This window comes from Pinus tabuliformis, chromosome 2_2, assembly GCF_031772625.1.
Source record: "Pinus tabuliformis cultivar Carrire ecotype Pingquan chromosome 2_2, CPIR1, whole genome shotgun sequence".
Taxonomy (NCBI): domain Eukaryota; kingdom Viridiplantae; phylum Streptophyta; class Pinopsida; order Pinales; family Pinaceae; genus Pinus; species Pinus tabuliformis.
This window is the reverse complement of record NC_142300.1, coordinates 1,053,537,798-1,053,557,095: the sequence shown is the minus strand read 5'-3', so window position 1 is coordinate 1,053,557,095 and position 19,298 is coordinate 1,053,537,798.

Here is a 19,298-nt window from a genome sequence, read left to right as displayed (position 1 = left end):
ATGTAATTAAAGATAATCAAGGAACAGATCATCAATCTGGGAACTAGACAACAAATGTCAACGCCCACTACAGTTTCAGATCGTTCTGCACACCAAAGCAATGAGAACGCAAATAACAGGAAATGGAATAGCAACTAGGAAATGGAACAACAACTAAGAAATGGAACAACAACTAGAAAATGTAACAGCAACTGATTCTTATAAACAGAAACACTTTAATCTATAGGAATAAGTGCAGCAATTATATCCTACAGAAATCAGATAGCAATCTTTACCCTAGGAATAAATCAGATAGCACAAGGAAATAGAACGGCAACTGATTAGTAATGAAATATAGAACAGCACTTGGAACCAAATGTAAATGCATAATAAAATAAGATAAATAACACACACGGCACACCTTAGTATTGAGAAAAACAGTAATCTGATTTCGGTACTACAAATATCAATCTTAGTTATAAAGAATAACGATTGTAATTCGTAATGGAATAGCAATATCAGTTGAATCAGCAATCGCAATTAAATGTAATCTATAGATGAATACAGTAATACCAATTTATGACTGTTACAACACGGGTACTCTATAATTGAACAGCAATAGCATTCTGTAAAGACCGGCAATGTTATATTAATGATTAAAGGAACAGCAATGTGTTAGAGAGTCAGAATGAACAATCCAACATTCCTGTCACAGAGAACGATATTACTCAGTCGAACATGAATCAAATATAACAAAGTCATGATGTAAAATAACAAAACACATTAGATTAACGAACAAAGCTAATAATGAAAACCACGCACAAAATAAAGATAATGATACAGGAGCAAGTGTTCCACCAGGGCCGAGCCCTTAGCCTCCAGGGACACATCGCTTGAAATTACTCCAGGATCAAAGACGGAACATCAACCAGATTTATATTAAAGCACTAAAACAGCGTGACATCGAATCACTTCTCAACGAGAGTCGATGATCAAAGTTTCAAATACAGAGAAAAGTTACATAGAAAAAATAACAACAGATCGTCGCCCAGGCTAGCAGTGCTGCCCCTTTTTATAACAGCTAAAGCGGAGATATCAAGGATGCAAAAATAGTTAAGGAAACGAGGATTCACCAAACTGTTAATTCCCAGTTATCCATTTGTTTTCTTGTGCCGAGTCGATATCTCCTTTTCCTTTCCTTGGATGATATGTTTTAATTTAGATCACCTTATTTGCATATGGTTCCCTGCCAAAGGGACATCAGTTAACTTGGCCCTGTCTTTTTCTTTGGAACAAAAATATTTCATTTTTCCCTTTTCCTGCATAAGAAATAGAAATTATTAGTGTTTTGTGTTGCGTATAAATCTTATAGATTTTGTCATGATTTCTTATTATCTACCTAGTTCATGATGCAAAGAGGTTACGAGTTCCAAAGAAAAGATGACAAAATAATCAATAAAAACATACCTTCTTCAGTACTCCACACACCCCCCTGCTTACCCTTTTTTATGCCCTCATGAAAACATTGTAGTTGAAATGTAAGGCAGTGAGAGAGTAGGCTGGAGATGGGATCTCATGTGGTGGTCTACAGACATGATGCCTAACTAGGTGCTCAAAAAGATGGCATGTCTGAACCTCAGGCATCTCATACAGGGCTTGGTATCTAGGTGCAGGGTACCAAATAATCGGACTCTGAAACCTATATCCTAACTAAGATGGCCCTGCCCTCAAGATAATTTCGCAATAGAGGTTCAAGCGATCGGTAGCTAATTTAAAGTTCTCATAATTAAATGGTTCCCTAAGTTGAATATTCATATTAGAAATCTGATATCGAAATTTAGCAGCATCAATGGCAAGGTCTTTAATAGTGAAAAGGTATTCTATTCCTTGCTAATTGATTGTTGTAAGAATAGGTCCTAATGCTTCAATCACGCTTGGAGTCCTCATGAGATTCCTATGTTTCCTCCATAACTGCACTGGATTTCTAGGCTCAGCTCTTACCCATAAATCTAATCCGTTTTCTTGTCTTTGGAAGGCATTATAGGCTTTAAGCCATTTAATTTGATTAACCCCAAACGAAATAAATGCCTGCAGTTGGATATCCCCAACGAAAGGGCCAGGGTTCTGCTCTGTCTCTTGATCTAACACAAGGTTATGCAGATAGAATTCACATAATAATCTTTGAACCTTTACTCCATAGTGCTTACAACAATTTATAAAATCATCAATAGTATTAATTTGTATAGGGGCTCCTGCTTTGACAGCCTTAATTTTCAATTGCAAATATCGTTCCATTAAAAACAAGGCATAATTCTTAGCAGGGGCTCTACATGCTAGGACGTCAGTGTACAAAGAGCATAAGGTATCCATCTGCTTGATAACTACATCTAACCTATGAGTTAGATTTGCGACTTTTTCTTCTTCCTTTTGCCATCCTTCAAAGGCTTGGCTTTCGGATAAATTGATATTTGACATTTATTAGTTATCGTCGAATATCTGATATTTGACATTTATTAGTTATCGTCGAATATTCGACGAAAATGATAATAAATAATTATCGTATATCCAACTCCAGACCAACGAAACAAGTTGTCGAAGTCATGAAATTATTGTTGCACAAGTTATTATGACGTCTAATATATGACGCCAATGTTCATTGGATATCTGATGCACACTGACGAGGTTAACGTCATTTTTCTGATCACAAGTCGTTGAAAATTCTTCGATAATTAGCCACAATATGTCGTCAGATATCCTCTAGAAAATGGCATTGGATATCCAACGTCATGTCATTGGAAAATGCTCGATGGTTGGTCATCACAGGCCGCGAATGTTCAACGTCAATCCATCAAACATCTGATGAGTATTGAAGTGTCGATTATCCGAGGAAATCTCACTTATGAAAATTATGACTCAAATACGTCGGATAATCCACAAAAAATGAGTGGAATATCCGCTGGAAGTATGTCGGATTTTGGCCCCAATTGTACTAGTGAAAGAATAGAGTTTTGGTCTTTTTTATACTCTCTATAGGAATTAGAGATAAGTCAAAATTGTATGGAGATCTTATTAATACTCTTCACCCATGGGAGATAAAGGGAGAATCTCCATTTCTTGATCCTTTTCAAGTGAATATGGAAGATATCATTGGTAAATTGGGTTTGTCGGATATCAAACCTAAAGAAAATAAATTTACCTTTACAAATTGACAAGCTCCTTTGGATAGATTTCAATTAACAAGCTCTTTTTTAAATCAAAATATTATGTCTTCTTCACAAATCCGTTCTTGGAGTGGCTCAAATCACCACATAACGACTCTAGGAATTCATCCTAAATTGGATTACGACCCTTTTCCTTTTCGCTTTAATCCATTGTGGCTTTCCAAGCCCGTATTTAGAGAAGTTGTTCCATAAGCTTGGGGAAATGGGTTTCTGGATCTCCTCTATTTATTTGGGAATAAAAGATACAATAATTTAAAATGGCACTAAAAAATGTGCCAAGAAAAATTATTCAGACACAAAAAAAGAAGTCCCTATTTATAAAAATATGTAGAAGCCTTACACCAACAAATGAAGTAGACTCCCATCTCAAATGATATTCTTGTTGAGGAAAACAATGTTTTTGGAAAATATCATAAGGCACTTTAGGAAGAGAAGGAAGAATGGAGATTAAAATGGTGCACCCTATAGTCACAGGTGGGGGATAAAAATAGTAAATATTTTCATAATCAGGCCAATATGAGGACCTTAAAAAAGAATAACAGTATCTATGGATGGGGAAAATATTACAGTTTTATCTTAGATGAAAGTAAAGTAAGTTCAACATTTATACACCCTTTATGAAGAAACAGACTCTCAATATGATAATGTTGTGTGATATATTGGCCCATATTCCTACTTGGTCTCCCAAGAGGATAATGTTGCTTTGTTATGCCCTATTTTGGAGGAGGCGATTTGGAAAGTATTAAGTTCTCTTAACCTGTACAAAGTTCTAGGCCTACATGGATTATGGGCTCATTTTTATCAACACTATTGAGATATAGTCAAATATGATTTGTGTATAATGATAAATTATTCCCTTAAGCATACATATGTCAAAGGAGGAATCAACTCATCCAATATAGTGTTAGGATATTCCGACACATAGGAAGTAGTTAAGTATAACTTGGTCTAGTATAGAGTTAGGTAAAGTGTGTTTCTATACTATGTACTTTTTGTAACTTACAATCCGACGGTCATGATATGTAGTGATCCGACGGTTCATTCTCTCCTCGATATTACCGACACTTGATCCGTGGCTTCACACTCGATTGGTCCATGATCTCTATTTAAAGAGCATGGAGGGTCATTTGTAGTGTAACCGTCCATGAGAGAAGCTTATGTAAATTTTCATTCTTTTATTAATAAATTGCCTGAAGTGGCCGCGTTGGCTCAGGTCGTGGACTGTTTCCCTCTTTGAGGGTTTTAACCACGTCAAAAATACTGGTGTATTGATCTGTGATCTATTTGTGAGCGGTGTCCTTTGGTGTTCTGTCTGAGGAACTTACCCTGTAAATTCCTACATGGTATCAGAGCTATTTGAGGGCCGCGTCCGTTGGTGATCCAAATCTGAAGTCGGTAGAACTGCATCTGACTACCGTTTCCTAGATCAACTGTTTCTGACTGTTTTCAGGCCGAGAGGACTACTCTGTTGTGTTAGGAGCATCTGTTCCAGTGAGGAACCCCTTTCGTTTCACGCAAAAAGGTTTCTGGTAGCCCTAGCTACGTCATTTTTAAGATCTGGAGGTATATAGTGTTTTTTCGCAGTTTCTAGTTATTTTCTCTCTGTTTATTATTTCGGTTTATTTAGCTCCTTTTTTATTACCGGATCTATAGCTTTCATTTCTACATATGCTCTTTGCCTCGCGACTCTGTGTGATCTGGGCAAATCAGAAACAGAGAGGAAAGATTTTTCTCATGTGTATGCTCTTTTCCACCGCGCCTTAGTGTGATCTCGGAAAATCAGAAACATTGAGGGAAATATTTAGTTTCCGAGTAAAGCTAACTTCAAGCCGTGAGGTTTGTTTTTTTTGTATGTCCGTGTTGGGTTTTGTGTTTTCTGTTTTTTTTGTAGGGAAAAAGATTTTTCTCAAGTAAGCACGCATCCCAAAGCTTCAGCGACTAAAAAAAAAAACCCCCCCTTCCTCTTTTCCAAAAATTACTAAACTTTTAGTTTAGCTCACTTGGTCCAAAGCTACTTTATGAGAGTAGAGGTCTTGAGTTCAAGTCTTCTTTTTGTTGAGCTAATTAGATTAAGTTTGGAAAGGGGGCAGATTTTTTTTTTAAATATAACATTATCATTCATTTCCACACATTCTCGCACTTCGTCGGCATCTTCATCAACTTTTCTTCAAAAAGCCATAACTTCTTCATCCGGAAGCCGTTTTCAGAGCCGTTTTTTTTAACCAGCCTAATTTTTCGAGATCTTTCCATTGGAACACTTAGTTTCAGCATCTATAGCTTCAGTTTCTGTTAAAATGGAAAGTTCATGCCAAGTTATTCTTGACAGCACCAACTACTTCCAATGGTGGTCCTACATTGTGGATTTACTTAGAAGTAAAGGTCTCTACAGAATAGCCTCAGGCCAAGAAACCAAACCGAAAGATGAAGATAAGGCAGCTAAATGGGAAAATAGGCAAGATCAAGCACGTGGGTTGATAGGGATGTCTATTTCTCCAGATCTTAGATTCCATATTGCAGAACTTGATACTCCTGAGGAAGCAATGAAACATATCACTAAAGTTTTTGGAATTAAAAATGAACTTAAAGCCCATCAACTACAAAATGAGTTGCTTACATTGAACCCCAATAATTTTTCTTGCATTGAAGATTTTTTTTCCAAGTTCAAGACCCTTAGACTTCTCTTGGAAGGTGTTAAGGTTAAGAAAGAAGATAGTAACCTTATCTATTCCATTTTTACTAAGTTGGGACCAGCCTATTCTGTGTTTGTTTCCACCTTCCATTCTACAAGAGAAGCCTTCATTTCTCAAGGACAAGCCTACAAGTCCCCTTTCTTTGATTCCTTTTGTGATTCTTTAATAAGAGAACAAGAAAAACTCTTACACCTTGGTCTTCTTAATCTTGGAAACTCTTCTAAGAAAGCGTTAGCCGCCCAGCAGCAACCAAATTCAAAGAGTCCTAAGAAGTTGTATCCTAAAAGGAATGGTCCTAAACCAAACAAGGGTCCTAAGCAATTTCAGCCTCAAAATGAAAAATCATTTCAACAAAATGATAAGACAAATAAAAACAAAGGGAAGAAGACTGATAGACATTGCAACTTTTGTAATCGAGATGGCCACTTAGAATCCAAATGCTTTAAGAAGATGGAAGCCTTGGAAGCAGCAATGAAGAAGCATAACATCCATTTGGAGCACTCTCCAACTTCAAATTCAACTTCAGGAATAGCACTTTCTGCATGTGGTTGTCAAGCATCTTGGTCTGGCTATGCACTAAATGTATCTTCTTCTTCTCATTCTCATGAGTGGCTCATTGATTCTGGAGCTTCTTATCACATGGCCAAAAACAAAGCCATGTTTTCTTTTAAATGATTGTAACACCAAAAATATATATGTTGGTGATGATAGATCTCTTAGTGTTGTAGGGACTGGAACTGTTCATATAGACAATGGTCAATTTAATGATGTATTATGTGTTCCAACCTTATCCTGCAACCTTCTATCTGTATATCAGATAACTCATTCAGGTGAAGGTAAAATCATTGAATTTACACCTCACGATGTTGTAATTAAGGACCTAAGAGATCCTAGACAGATTTTAGGTACTGGCATTGCTGATGATTCTACAAGGTTGTATAAGTTTCACAACTTTGGGTCATCAAATCTTCCCTCGGTATTTGTTGCTCATAACGATGAAGTGAGCAAACTTTGGCATGAGCGATTTGGTCACGTAAACTATCGCTCCCTTCAGAATCTATGTAAAGAAAATATGGTGACAGGTCTTCCAATGGTATCTTGCAGAGATGGTGTTTGTTCCGGATGTGTACTCGGAAAACATCATCAGGATAGTTTTGAAAAACATGCCTCTTGGCACGCCTCAGCCCCTTTACAACTTGTGCATAGTGATTTATGTGGTCCACTTCCAGTTGTTTCATTCTCTGGCTACAAGTATTTCTTAACTTTCATTGATGATTTCTCCAAACGCAATTGGGTATACTTCTTAAAACTCAAGAGTGAAGTATTTAACATGTTCTTGGCCTTTAAGGCCTTTGTTGAAAAAAAATCTGGACATCAAATTCTTAAGCTAAGATCTGATAATGGCGGAGAATATGTTAACAACAAATTCATCAACTTTTGCACTGAGAATGGCATTCAAATGCAACATACTGTTCCATATACTCCACAACAAAATGGTGTAGCTGAAAGGAAGAATCGCACCTTAAAGGAAATGGCTAATTGTATGCTTCAATCTAAAGGACTTGGTCTTAATTTTTGGGCAGAAGCAATTAACTGTGCAAATTACATAATAAATCGCACTCCTACTAAGGTTTTAAAGAATATCGCTCCAGAAGAAGCATGGAGCTCAATTAAACCAGATGTAAGTCACTTTCGTGTTTTTGAAGTGAAGCATGGGCCCATATTCCAGATGAGAAACATAAAGCTTTAGAACCTAAGAGTGAAAAATGTATTTTTGTTGGATATTCTGAAGATGTCAAAGGATACAGACTTATTCCACTTAAGTCCAAAAATGTTATCATTAGAAGAGATGTAAAGTTTGCTGAAAATATATCGGCCTACGAGCCTAGTTTGGCGGATGTGCCACCTCTCCCTATCTCTTCTACTTTTGAAAATATTTCCTCTTCAGATGATGAAAGCGAGGATGACAATCCTCCCCCACCTTCTCAAGATCCTCCTTCAGCTCCTCAGCTTCCAAAATGGGTTCGTGCTACTCGGGATGCAGCAGGTGATCTTGCCGGTGATCCTACAGATCAGCGACGTACACGTTCTCAGTTTGATAGAGCCTCTTCTTTACTGGCTCAAGCTTCAGTGAATTATGATCCTGACACCTTTACAGAAGCTTCAGGCCATCCAGATTGGGAAGCAGCTATGAATGAAGAATATCATTCATTATTGGCAAATGATACATGGGATCTTGTTCCTCTACCAAAAGGACGAAAACTTGTTAGATGCAAATGGGTTTACAGAACCAAGTATGGACCAGATGGGAAAGTTGATAAACATAAAGCTCGTCTTGCTGCTAAGGGTTTTTCACAAGTTGAAGGCATTGACTACACTGAAACCTTCTCCCCTGTTACCAAAATGAACTCTATCTACCTTGTTCTTTCCCTTGCTGCCTCTTTCAAATGGGAAGTCCATCAGATGGATGTTAAATCTACCTTCTTGCATGGGGACTTGCATGAAGAAATCTATATGGAACAACCTATTGGCTTTATACAAACAGACTCCAGCCTTGTATGTCGGCTTAAGAAATCCCTTTATGGTCTCAAGCAAGCTCCTCGAGCTTGGTATGCCAAAATGGATAACTTTCTTTTAGAAACTGGCTTTTCTAGGTGTCATTCTGACAATACTGTATACACCAAGAAAGTGGGCAAGTCTCTTATCATTCTTGTTCTTTATGTTGATGATCTTATCCTGACTGGTAGTGATCCCAACCTTATAAACCATGTGAAGTCTAGCCTTAAAAGGAAGTTTGAAATGACAGACTTAGGACACTTACATTATTTTCTTGGTCTTCAAGTCTTGCAATCCAAGGAAGGTATTTCCCTTTCCCAGTCCAAGTATGCCTATGATATTCTACACCATTTTCACATGGAAGACTATAAGCCAGCCCCTTCTCCCTTTCAGTTTGGAGTAAAACTTTCAATCACTTGTACTTCTCCTGAAGTTGATGCTACCTTATACCGTCAACTTGTAGGAAAACTTTTGTATCTAACCCATACTCGTCCTGACCTTTCCTTTGTTTTTGGCCTTGTTGCTCGGTTTATGCAAAACCCGCATGAAAGTCATTGGAAAGCAGCTAAAAGAATACTTCATTATGTTCGAGGTACAGTCCAGTTTGGGATTCATTATAGTGCCGAAGCATCTCCTCTATTGGTTGGTTTCACTAATTCTGATTGGGTTGGTGACCCTGATGATCGGAAGTCTACCACAGGTTATGTGTTCACGCTTGGTTCAGGACCTATTACATGGTCTTGCAAGAAACAAGGTGCCATTTCTCTTTCTTCAGCAGAAGCAAAGTATCGTGGTGTCGTAGAAGCTAGTAAGGAAGCCTTGTGGCTTCGTTAGATCCTATCAGAGTTTGGCTTTCAGCAGCAACATCCGACTACACTTTGGTGTGATAATCAAAGTGCATTCAATTATGCAAAGATCTAGTCCAACATCAGCGCAGCAAACACATTTAACTCCACATGCACTTCATCAAAAATCTCATTCATGACCATGTTCTTGAAGTGAAATATTGTTCAACAGATGATCAAGTTGCAGACATCTTTACAAAGGCTCTCACAGAGGTGAAGTTTACTAAACTTCGAATTATGGTTGGAGTTCAGGAAGTTGTCACTAAGGGGGGATAGGCTCTAGTGCCTCCTTCCTTCTCCTATTGTGTCATATTTGTACATCCTTCAATCCTATCCCAAGTTGTTCTTAAGGGGGGATGTTAGGATATTCCGACACATAGGAAGTAGTTAAGTATAACTTGGTCTAGTATAGAGTTAGGTAAAGTGTGTTTCTTTACTATGTACTTTTTGTAACTTACAATCTAACGGTCACGATATGTAGTGATCTGACGGTTCATTCTCTCCTCGGTATTACCGACACTTGATCCGTGGCTTAACACCCGATTGGTCCATGTTCTCTATTTAAAGAGCATGGAAGGTCATTTGTAGTGTAACCATCCATGAGAGAAGCTTATGTAAATTTTCATTCTTTTATTAATAAATTGCATGAAGTGGCCGCGTTGGCTCAGGCCATGGACTATTTCCCTCTTTGAGGGTTTTAACCACGTCAAAAATACTGGTGTATTGATCTGTGATCTGTTTGTGAGCGGTGTCCTTTGGTGTTCTGTCTGAGGAACTTACCCTGTATATTCCTACATATAGAGTTGGTTCCCAACCAAGTAAATTCATCTTATTTCTTTCATTTTTAGTTGATCTCCCTATGAAATGTGTATTATAAGTTGATCGCAAAAATTCTAGCACTTTGCATCAAACCCCTACTTCTAAAGGTTATATTTGAAAATCGAGGAGGATTTGTTAGCAACCAAAAAAATGTGTATAACATCATTCATGTCCAAGAAGAAATAAATTCAAGAAAATCTCAACGGCAGAAATTCATATCATCAAATTAGATATGCTTAATGCCTTTGATCAAGTTCGCCATAATTTCCTCTTTGCAGTAATGAAGCAATTTGATTTTGAAGAAAATGTAATTCAATTGGTTTTTTCTTGCATCTCCATTCCTTGTATCTCTCCCTTGGTCAATAAAAGGCCAACTAGGTTTTCCAAAGCATTAGGAGGCTTGCAGCAAGGTTATACCCTTTCACCAATTTTCTTTATCATAATGGCAGACTCTTTGAGTAGATGACTATACTATGAAATGAGAAGAGAATTTCACCCAGGTATTCATTGTGGAAGAGGTATCAAAAACATAAACCATGCATAATTTGTAGATGATATGTTATTGTTTTGAGGTTCCTCTAAAATCATTGTGACCAGATTCCAAATAGTTCTTGACAATTTTGTTCAGGCCTCTAGTGGGTTGGTTAATAAAGGAAAAATCCAAATTTATACATAGAATGTCAGCAAATTTTTATTGGGCCATATGAAGTGTATCTTGGGATTCTTGGTAGTAGAAAAATGGAAGGAATTTAAATATATGGTCATTCCTATAAGTTTGAAATCCCATTCTTATTAGTCTTGGGCCCCAATTATCTCCAAATTCAAATCAAATTTTAAGCAATGGAGATACCATGGCTCAACTATGTTGGGTTTGTGGTTCTCATTCAAGTTTTCTTATCATTTATTCCTCTATTTCAATTCTCGTCTCTTCTACCTCCACTGGGGATTCATAGGAAAATGTCCCAAGAGATTTATAAATTTCTATGGCAAGGGGGAAAATTGAATGCCAAAAATTTACATCTAGTGAAATGGAACATTGTTCGCACCCCAAAACTTCATGGATGATTATGCAATAGATATTCCTCACTTGTGAATAAAGTGATTGGAGTAAAATTAGTTTTCAGGTTGATATCCTAAAAAGAATATTGGTGGAAAATGGTCATCAAATTTAAATATTTCTCTTAGGATTAGTTAAGATATTTGGACTCTTTTACATGTGATCAGGGAGGATCCTAGATTTGGAAACAAATGTCATTATCTAGCTCTCTCATAAAATAAAATTGAACCTAGATTCCATGAAATGGCATGATAATTAATTTATGGATCAGTGGGTGTTGGAATCATGATTGTCGTTACACCAAAACCCGCAGGTGTTAGTAAATAGACGCATCACCAGATTTAACAGATCCACAAGAGGTAGTTAATCCAGGTCGTGAAACACATGGGGAGCATTGGATTATCCAATTCCCAACAATCTTCACCCCCCCCAACACGAGTCAGGTGTGATTTGAACTGGAGACCTTTAGCTCTGATACCACTTGTTGGAATCACGATTGTCATTACACCAAAACTAGAAGGTGTCAGTAAATGGATTCATCACCAGAGTTAACAGATCCACGTGTTTAAGACATGTCGCGAAACACGCCGGGAGAGTTGTATTATACAATTCCCAACAATGGGATTCTTGGCCACCCCTTCGTTGGTTCGGTATCAAGAGCTTTGGCCACCTCGAATTTGGGTTTCCTCTCAAGGAAAGCAATCCATCATGGATATCTCTCGATGGACTCGTGAATATACACAGTTAAGTTAGGATATTCAAACAGTGTTTCTTCCTTTGAACATTGATGTTTGTTTGTTGCAAAATTGTCTCGTTGGTTGTATTCCTAGGCATAAGGAGGAAGAAGATGACAATGGTTGAAAATCATCAAAGTACATTTTCAAGAAAGTATATTTACATTTTCTTTTTCCATAGGGAATTCCCCCAAAATTCCATATATGGGTGAGCATTTGTTTTTTAATAGTCATCCCAAGATAAATAAATTGTGTTTGTCCTTAATCCACCAGAAAATTCTAACATCGTCGAATTTGACAAAGAATGGCACAAAGTGGGTCATCTAGATGTCTTCTTTGTGCTTCTCAAAAGGATTTTATTCATAATTTATTCCTTGAATGTCCTTTCCTTCATTTGATATGGTAATTTGCCCTACATTCTCTGGTGGTTAGATTAATCCAGCCCTCTTTGGTAAGTGAGTATTTTGTCTCATGGGATCAATGTTATTCAAGTTCATTTCTCGGAAAATCTATTTTCAAGCACATGTAGGTTTATTTACCAAAATATATGTGCTAAAAATTTTGGTTAGCTCGCAACAAAAATAACTTCCAAGATCAAAAAAATTCCCCAAAGTGTGGCTACCAATGCCATCTCTTTATTCTCATAATTCCGGTATCACAAAGCTCAACACACTTATTCTTCTCAGATATTGGATGATTTTGTATTAAAATGGATAGAGAAAAATGTTCTCCATTATTCCACTTGGATGAGGATTTCATAAAGAAGATCCAAAGGATTTTCCATTGTTTCACGTTTTCCAAATTCTTTCATATTGTAAGGATTAATAATTAATATGTATATGTTGGGGCTAATCATGGATTTCATTTTAAACTTGATGAAATTTTTGTTAATGGGAAAAGTTGAAAATTCATTGCCTTGACCAATAAGATATGAAACATTATAAAATAGGGTCCCTAAAGGCTAATTTTTTTTCAAATTTAAGAGAAACATGGAAAGTGTAAATACAATAAAGCATGCATGGGTGATGTTTAAACTCAAATCTAGCTTGGGGTTATTTCATCCCTTTGTCACCTGTACCAATACGGTGTGCAAAAGTAGTGGGGTGATAATGGAAATGATTCTGAACATTTTTATTTTCTCTTTTTGAATCCCTTCTCACCCTAGTTACAATCTTAATCATGAGGTAGGGTTTAAGTTAGCATTTGGTCGAGGATGGTGGAAGGACAAGTGTTTGTCCTTTCCATCAGCTCTATGATCTATTCCTTTGGGTGAAATGATGAAGACTTGTGCAGAGCTGGCATGGAAGGGCATGGGTTATTAATCTGGGTCACTCTACATTATGAGATAAAATTGTTCAATGCACCAATACTCTATCTAGCCCCTATTTGGTGGCTCTAACAAATCAGTAGCATGCATAGTGGGGGAATGTAACTGATCCAGGTGGATGTTGGTGGCCACCCACCTATTCCACTGGGACCCCCACCACTATCTCTTTCAGGTTTTTAGTTTCCTTAATCGTAGTACATTTTACTATTTTTGGTAGTTTTTTGAGTCCTAAAGTTCTGAGCCGTTTTGAGGCCCTAAACGACATTTTTGGGAAAATCGAGGCCAATAAGGGTTGTCAACTAGTGTTGGTCACTTGAAAGTTATATTCCTCGGATAGATATTTCTAACTAGGTATTTTGTGTGTCAAACGAAGATCATATGCCAAAGTTACGACCCCCAGAAGTTGATGTACCAATTTACCCAAACGGGGCCCATAGTTTTGGCTCTTTATCTCCTAGGGTTAGGTTTTTGGATGTTTATCGTTTTCCATTATTTCTCAATAATATATAGGCCTTTGATCCTCATTGTAACACAGTTTAGAGGCATGTAGCCGTCGCATCTCTTCCCAGAGATAAGTTACCATCGCCTAAGCTTGTCTTATTTCCTTTTTGTTTGTAACCATATTTCACTATTTGAAATTAATGAAATGAAGTGTTATGTTTGTTGCATCTCTGTTTTTATGGTTACATCTGTAATTTGTTGTGTTCCTTTTTAAATTCGGATCAACGGTATCAGAGCGGTTTTCTCTTTCTATGTTTTTCTTTGCATGTCCCCAACGAGGTCGGGATATAAGGAGTTAGGGCTCGAACTTGTTGAACCTTTGCAAGACCAACCTCGAAAATCCTGATGGCCTACCATGGCGGAAGAGAAGAAAGATGAGGGGGTGGGAGATCCTTTCAAAATCTTGCTCGAAGAATCCCTCGAGCGACAAAGGAACACGATGAAGGACAACTTTGCCCAAATCCTACAGTGGCTACCCAAGGGTGATGCATCTCCTTCCACTAGCTACTTTGGAAGTGCCACACCCTTTAAGGTACAAGTTAACTTTGACATCCCCATATTTGAGGGTCAGATAGATGTGGGTGCCATAGATAAATGGTTAAATCTGCTAGAAGGATATTTGTTTCTTCATGCTTTTTGCAGTCGGGAAAAGATTACTTTTTCACTTCTCAAAGCCACCCCTGCATCAAGGAATAGTGGGAAACCTACTATGAGAAGAAGGACGAAAGTAAACCCTCACTATTTTCAGTCGCACCCACTTGGAATTCGTTCTGGGATGCCATCAAGGAACTGTACTACCCTATCAGGAGCTATGAGGATAAATACATAAAGTGGACCACGCTGCAACAGGCAAGGGACCAAGACATGTCGAAGTTTACCAATGTTTTCATACCCTTCGCACGAAGTTTGGTATTAAGGATTCTGAGAAAAATTTGGTACTCAAGTACCATAGTTACCAACATAGATACATTCAAGATGAGATGGAGTTCTTGGAAATCTCCTCGCTCGGCACGGTGTACCAATACGCTGTCAAGATCGAGCAAAAGTTTAAATAAAAGAAGAGAGACTTTGGATCTGCAAATCCGAAGCAAGGAAAAGGTGCCTCCAAACAGGAGAACAAAGGACAAAGCCAAGGCGGGGTGACCCAAGACAACCTGTCGAATCTGCAAGAAAATAACAACACCACAAAGTCGAAGAAGGACACAAGAAAGTGGTGTGAGTTCCATAAGAGACCCACTCACAACACAATTGAGTGTCGGGTCAAGCAGTCGTTGGTGGCCGAGTTGAAGGCTTCAGAATCATATGCATGTTTTGACTCTAAGTCAGAACCCAACAAGAGGAATGACAAAGGGAAGCAGATTATTGATGCAGAGCCTAGCGTCACTGTTGCCACCACCAATATCTAGAAGAATGAGCCTGAAGATCCAGAGGAGGGGGAGCATCCCTTTTGCTCATAAATGTGGGTGAAGGTTTCACCTTTACAATTTATTGTCGATAGTGGGAGACAAAAGAACCACATTTCAGCATAGGTCGTGAAGCAGTTGGGCCTACTGACCACACCACATCTGCAGTCATATAGCATCAAGTGGCTTCATCAAGGACGTGATTTCTAAGTCAGCTAGCAATGTCGCCTTCCCTACAACATCAAGCCCTTCACATATGAGGTATTGTGTGATGTTGCTCCTCTTGACGTCTGTGATGTATTATTAGGAAAACCATACTTATGGAAGCGACATATTTTATATGAGTTGAGACCCCGCACTATTTTTATTCCTACGAGTAATACGTTATACAGGATACCGGAGGTAGCTCTGCCTACCACCATCTCTTTGATCTCTACTAAGAAATGCAGTAAGATCATCTCCCAAACTAGGAAATTTGTTTTCTTTCTAATTCGCTTGCAAAGTAAGGGGAAGATCATAGCCACATCCATGGCCCCAGGGAAGGGTTCCTCCACGCAGCAGAAGTACGTGGATGCAGTCGTGGAAGAATATAGGGACATCTTCTCCTCACCCACAGGGGTACCCTTGCATTATAAGGTCAAGCATTCATTTGATCTAACTCCCAAAGCACCTCTACCCAATGGGTCGATATATCGTCGCTCCATTATGGAAAATACCAAGTACAAGCAGTGACATGATCAACATCTAGTGCCACACAAGTTTTAGGTGGGTGAAAAATTTTGGTTGCATTTGTAGAAAGAACGCCTTACTGGAGCCCATCGAAAGCTCAGACCACTCCGACATGGTCCTTATACCATTAACAAGACTATGGGAGACAATGATTTTGAGTTTTTCATTCCCCCATTCCTTGGCCTACACCCAGTGTTCATTGTGGACCACCTTCGACCATACTTCCCACCATTACTGGACACATCAGACATTGCAAAACAGCTCACACCAACAGAGTTAAACCCAGACTGCATGGAACAGACCAAAACTGATCGGATTATGGAAACGAGTCAAGAATACTCGCAAGAAGAAGATAAAAATATATCGGGTTGTCAAATATGACCAACTCCTGCACCAAGGCAAGTGGCTCATTAGGGACCAGGATCAACAGAAGCTCCACCATCTCGTGGAGGCACTCAACGCAATGGTGACCATTGCTTCCTAAGGGGGGAGGAATGATCCAAATGGATGTTGGTAGCCACCCGCCTATTCCACTAGGACCCCCACCACTGTCTCTTTCATTTTTTCAGCTTCCTTAATTGTAGCAATTTACTACTTTTTGGCAGTTTTTCGGGTCCTGAACTTCAGGAGTCATTTTGAGGCCTTAAACAACGTCTTTTGGGAAAACTAGGGGAAACAAGGGTCTTTATCTAACGTTGTCCACTCGAAAGTTGTATTCCTTGGATATATCTTTCTAACGAGGTATTTTTCATGTCAAACGGAGATCGTATGCCAAAGTTACAACCCCGGGAAGTTGATGTACCAATTTACCCAAACAAAGCCCACAGTTATGGCGCTTCATCTCCTAAGGTTGGGTTTTTGGATGTTTAGGGTTTTCCATTGTTTCTCAATAATAAATAGGCCTCTGAGCCTCATTGTAACACAGTTCGTAGGAATGTAGCCGCCACATCTCTTCTCAGAGATAAGCTACCATCGCCCGAGGTAGTCTTATTTCCTTTATGTTTGTAACCATATTTAAGTAGTTGAAATTAATGAAATGAAGTGTTATTTCTGTTGCATCTTTGTTTTTATGGTTACATATGTAATTTGTTTCATTCTTGTTTAAATTTAGATCAGTAACTATGTAATTGGAAATGTCCCAATTCATTGATACCTATGTGAACTATGGGAGGCACTTCCTCGCACATGGGGGGTCATCCAAATCGGCATATCATTGGGGTTGATACATATGGATGGTGTATTTTCCTCCAATAAATATGGAGGATTGTGGAATTATGGCTTATTCTCTCCTCCATTAGCTATGTCAATGGGTTCTCTCTTCAAGGTCTATTCAATATCCTTTTAGTTGGTTTCAGTATTTCCTATATAACCAATCAATTCTCTCTTTGAGGTCCGCGGGTCATATGAAGGTGGACTCATAGCTGACATTCTCTTTTCTTTATGGTTTTAATGATGTTGTTCTCAGGTATGGTTTTCTATGCTTTGGTAAGTACGTTTTTATGCTTTATTTAAAAGGGTATAAAATAAATGACCATTAGGAAGATGTTCTTGGTTCTTGTTTAATTTCAACTTGCTTGTTGGGATTTGATATCATGAGAGTTAAGTTAAAAGATTACTTTTTTCACATAGTTTATGTTTGTATGTATGTGCTTTGGGAGAGGTAGAATGTTGTATTCAATTGTATTCAAGATAACTTGAATTTGAGAAATGATCATTTTTAATCATTATGACTTTATAAAGAGTGTGTCCATCAATCTAAAGGTTGGTTACATATCATTGAGTGTGGTTGCTGGAAGGATTTCTTTGTATATTAGTGGCAATTCATATAGTCTGAATTCTAATATAATTGAGTAGGAGTCCTTAATATTTCCCAGCGTTATGTATGCCTCACAATGGGCACAATTACAAAAATTGCAAGAACGGGTTCTTGCTTTACAATTGAATCATAATCATATGATTTCTTGTTTAACATCTTGAATGGATATTTTAATTAAACACAAAACTTTGATTCAAAAATCGAAGAATGAGATAAATGCAATTCGCCATAAAGTGCAAGATATTTAGGTTAATATAGAACAACCACACTGAGAATTCTCTTTGACCAATGTCTTAACCAGTTTTCTTCAACGAATTGTTTAAAATGAACTTTTGAATGCATAAATTGATTCAGAACTCGTAAAAACCCTTGAGGCGCTCGAACTTTGCAAATTAAACAATTTAAACTTATGATTCATAAAAAAATCATCTATTTTTAAACAAAATTGACCCAAAAAAATATTATGAAAAAACGTCATTTTATCTATTAATTAAATTACTTATTTAAAAAAAAATATTGGTAAAAATATTACCTTTAATAGGATTATTATTTATATTAAAATTACCATTTTAATTATAAAACAAAATTTTAAATTACATTTAATTAATTAAAAATCCATATTTTTAAACCTAAAGAAATAAATTTACAAACCAACACCTAAAAATATTTATCTTTAAATTAAATTTATTTAAATGTTTAATAATATTATCATACTTATTTGCAAGGCAAAATATCTATGTATATATAAAAAACGAAGTTCCACCATGAAATTATTTATTGCGAAGATTATGGAGGATAAAAATTTGGTATAGATATGACGATCCTCCACCATGAAATTATTTATTGTGAAGATCATGGAGAATAAAAAAATTCGTATAGATATGACGAACTTCAACTACCTTGCAGTTTCCATGTTCACAAGCTTTTGTTTAATATTCTTTAATGAGGACAACTTTACAAAATGGAACAACTTGCTCAAAAAGGCACAACAAATATTTCCTCGAATTTGATTGGATGTTGTTTTCCAAAAAAAATAAAGTTACTTTTAATAGTGTTTATTTATATTTGAAAATGATTTTTAATTCTATGAACAAAAAATTTAAACATGTTTAATGTGGGAGTTTTTATATTGGGGAAATCAGTTGTTGTATTAGTCAAAGAATCCAAGAGCATGCAGTAAACATTAAACATAATCATTCTCGCTTATTAGCTTAGTTAAACATGCGGAGAAATTTAAACACCATGTTTGCATTGAGGATTCTCGGGTTATCGCAAGGGTTGATCACTTCCATCACAAGAAGCTTAGAAAAATCATTGAAATTGACAAACATGTCATCAATCTCAATAGGGACGATGGTTGGAAATTGAGCAAGAGTTAGGTTCCTTCCCTCTTTTCTTAATTCACCTTTTTTTTCTAATCTGATTTTATTAACAATATACATATATAATAAATTTTAATTGCAAAATTTATTTTATCTAATTTAATTTAATAACAAAAATAAAAATAATAAATATATTAATAAAAAAATAATTAATTAATAAATTAATAGTGTTCCAACATATAATATCTAACGGCTAACTCATAACAACTATTTCTTAACAACTAAGAATTAATTTATAA